Here is a 3,796-nt window from a genome sequence, read left to right as displayed (position 1 = left end):
AAGAGAACTAGGTATTTCCTTCCCTGGGTGCATTAGGGTTGGTATTGTTAGAATAAGAGAATTATGTGTCTGTACAGAGTAGATTAGGATTGGTCTCTGAGGTCACATTAGGCTGCCCACTGAGAGCATAGATGAGCTATACATCTCCCTGGGTGGATAAGGATCATACTTCTGAGGGGGGAAACACAATTTTTGCCCTAGTCATGGGAAACAAAGAGGTTGAATTGGATTTCCAACTAACTAAGAAGGAACCCTCTGTTGCAGAGCACTGAGGTGCCATGCTCCTAAAGAGGAGAAACTGTGAGGGAAAGAGAAAAAACTGCTAGGGAAGGAGCCCTAGCAGTGAGGGATGAGCCCAGCTGCGGGTTGCCAGGGGAACCAGAGGAGGTCAGCTGACTGTAAGGGGCAGGGCCTGGCCCTTATAAATCCTAGGGGCTGAGGCCAGAGGCAGTTCCCTGCCAGCAACCATGGAGGAAGGAGCTCTCTCATGGAAGGGATGGAGTATTTCCCGGTAGGCTTGAGCGTTGTTATGGCCGGGCAGCTTCTGTTTAAGTTATAGCTGATGGGCTTGCATTTTGTGTTGCTGTTTATCACCGATGGTTTGGGTGAGGCTATTAGGGGTTAGAGGAGGCCTCATAGGGGACCCACAGTAGTGTGGGGACCCCAGCACCAGTGAGGGCGCAGCATTGGGGGTGCATAGACCCCAGCCCCAGAGAGGGGGCATTGCTGAGAAGCCCAGTGTGGGCATGGTGAGCCTCGTAGAAGGGGTAGCAGCATTGCAGTGAGCCCTGAGGAAGGGAGCACCATTGCGGTGAGCCCTGAGAAAGGGAGCACCATTGCGGTGAGCCCTGAGGAAGGGGGCAGCATTACTGAGGAGCCCCCAGAGAAGGGGCAGCATTACTGAGGAGGCCCTGGGAGAGGGCGGCACTGTAGAGGAGGCCCCGGGAGAGGGCGGCTTTACAGAGGAGGCTCTGGGAGAGGGCGTGGAGAAACAGAGAGACAGGACTGCGGAGAGCCCGGGTGCCAGAGAGGGCACGGAGACAGAAAGAGACAGAACAACATCCGTGACATCTGCGAGGCTTGGGGCGTGGTATTGGGGTGGTAGGAGCCATGCATAGCCCCTAAAGCTAGGGTAGAGCGGGACCCACGAAGAGTCTGGAAAATCCGCGGGGTCTGAGTATCCGGCAAGACATGATCGAGAGGGCATAAAAGGCAGCCTCCCTAATATATTGGAACATCAAAGACGTGGCGGGCGAGAACCTGAGGGGGCCCTTGGGCCCACTTGGCACGGGAAGGGGGCCTCGAGGAGATCACGGCCCTCCTGCAGGACCCCGCCGTGACAAAGCGGTGCGTTGGTCGGGAACGTGAGGCCGTGAATGGGGAGAAACCCTGTGTCCCTAATTAGGGTGACAAACCTTAGGGCTGAAACAAGAACAGAGAGAGGTGTATAGAAAGGCAACGGCAACACAGACCTGAAAGGGGTCGGAATAGGAAGGCACCATCCCTGAGACTGTACAAGGGGAAGCCGGAGGGCCCAACCAGGAAGGGGGTAAAACAAGACTAGCTATGGCAGAGGCAGAGTATATGGAGGGCCTCAGACAGGAGAATTTTGCCTGGCTATTGCGGGTGGATGAGTTGGAGAAGAAGATTGCACGGCTGGAGTGGGAGCTAGAGGTAGCCCAGTCCCAGAGAGAGCAAGCAGAGGCAAAGGCTGCTGGATTAGAACAGCGGATACAGTCAGGGAAAAAGGAAGGAGGCTCCAAAGAAATCAGGCACTTGCTAGCAGTGGAAGCTGAGAGAACTCGCGCGCTAGAACAGCTCATCGCGAATGAAGCCCAGAAGAGCCGGGAGAGGGAAGAGAAGCTGCAGAAGATGCAGAGGGAGATGAAAGCGCGGAGAGCAAGGTCTATGGGAACCTGCACAATCCAGGCAGGCGAACAGAAGGAGATGCGGCAAAAGTTGGAGATGTCAAGAAGCCTAATAGGTGCCCTACAGGAAGAAGTCCACAGCCAGGAGGACCGTATAGAGGGGTTACAGGATGAGGTGGAGGACTGGCAGCAGAAGTGTATACGGGCTGAACAACTAGCTCAAGAGCTGCAGGACAAATTGCTTGAAAACCATGCTCAGACCGCAGAAAATGGGAAGATGATTGCATGAGAGATGGAAAAGGTAAAAGCATACACGGCTGAGTACAACACGCTGCATGATCGAAATCTGTCCCTTGAGAAGGAGTTAGAGACCAGAACAAAAGAGAATGAGAGGTTACAGTCCCAATTGCAGAGTGTGGAGGCGGAGAAAGACCACCTGGAGGAGCAGGTACGGTCCCTTAAAACACTCCTAGAAGCCAGCTCAGCTAGAGAGGCAGTGGCTAATGCAGAGAGGAAGCAGTCACAACTTCAAAGGCTAAGCTTAAGGCAGCAGATTCGGGCATTAGAGGCAGAAAATAAGATGCTTCGGGCAGCAAGCAGGCAGATGGCCACAAAAGGCCAGGATCCTGGAGAGTCAGAGATGCCAGAGACAACAAGCATAGCAACTCAGACAGACACAGGACAGAAGGCTCAAGCAGAGAAGGTCGCAGATGCAATGCAAGAGAGGCTGGAGGCACTGGGAGCCAAACTAGTGGAGTGTGCGACCATGGCTAAGTCAGAATGCCTAGAGCAGCACCAGGAACTCGAGGTAGTGAAAAGGTCCTTGAGGGAAGTGGAGGCACAACTAGCGACCTTGCAGCTGGAAAGCCGGAAAACACCAGAACAAGCGAGATTCATGGGAGACCAAGGCCCAGAGGATCTAAGAGAGGAGGCCGAACCAGGACCACTTGAGAGAAGCAACCCAGGAAAGGGATTGGTAGGGGCAAAGCCTACAGCCCAGCAAGAAGAGGTCCTGCCAGCACTCCTGGAACGTTTGAATAGGAGATGGGACCAATGGATGAAGTTTCATGTAGGGGAGATGAGCCGTCTAAGACACCAGCTTGGTGAGCTCTGTAAACCTCGAGCCAAGGGAGGAATTATAGTACCCAGTCTGAGACAGTCAGGGGAAAGAGATATGATAAATGCAGGGACGACAGGGAAAGGAGAACAGGCTAACCCAAGGAGCGAGACTTGTCGGTGTCATGACCCAAAGGCATGATTTTGTGTGTGCTTCGGCACCAGAATTATCCCCGCCAGGTTACAGCTTCATTGCATGGGAAAGTTTCCTATTGCAGAGGAGAACCCCGGTGCAAGGACGAGTTTCCCGCCTCTTTGCAGCTGCTTTTGCAGGGTGCATTGCTCAAGTTGCAAGAGAAATGCACGGTGCAAAAGAGTTCCCGCCACCCGTATGAAAATTTGTTCCCCGCTATTGGCTAGTTCTAAATTATTCCCACGTGGCAGCTAACGATTGGCCTGTTAGCCGTATAAGAAGCTTGAGCAGTTTCCGCCCAAGCCGAAGAGGACTCCACATCCATCTCGTGGGTTCCTGCCACCGGTATGCAAATTCGTTCCCCGTGATTGGCTAGTGCTAAATTATTCACACGTGGCGGCTAACGATTGGCCTGTTAGCCGTATAAGAAGCTTGAGCAGTTTCCGCCCAAGCCGAAGAGGACTCCACATCCATCTCGTGGGGACTCTGGATACACGGCAGGGTAATAGAGACCCTGTGTGAGATTCAGAGGAGCTTGGCGACCTGATCCATCGTCCACCTCTTCCCGTCTTCGAGCGGAAAGAATTTATAAGACGTATCTACGAGTCCGATTTTGGTGGCGCGCTCACCCAGAGCATCCGGAGCTCTGTTCCGTGGAGCCTAGCAAACTCCATGCGAC

The 3,796-nt window shown here is 53.7% G+C and overlaps 1 pseudogene; it reads left to right on the top strand.

Annotated features, from left to right (window-relative positions):
* Positions 1–1,872: 1,872 nt before the first annotated feature.
* LOC112551138 overlaps positions 1,873–3,796 on the top strand; it is a 32,377-nt pseudogene continuing 30,453 nt past the window's right edge.

The sequence above is a fragment of the Alligator sinensis genome, unplaced genomic scaffold (genome assembly GCF_000455745.1).
Source record: "Alligator sinensis unplaced genomic scaffold, ASM45574v1 scaffold881_1, whole genome shotgun sequence".
Lineage (NCBI taxonomy): Eukaryota > Metazoa > Chordata > Crocodylia > Alligatoridae > Alligator > Alligator sinensis.
Note: the sequence above shows the minus strand (reverse complement) of the source record. Positions and strands in the feature narration are given on the sequence as shown.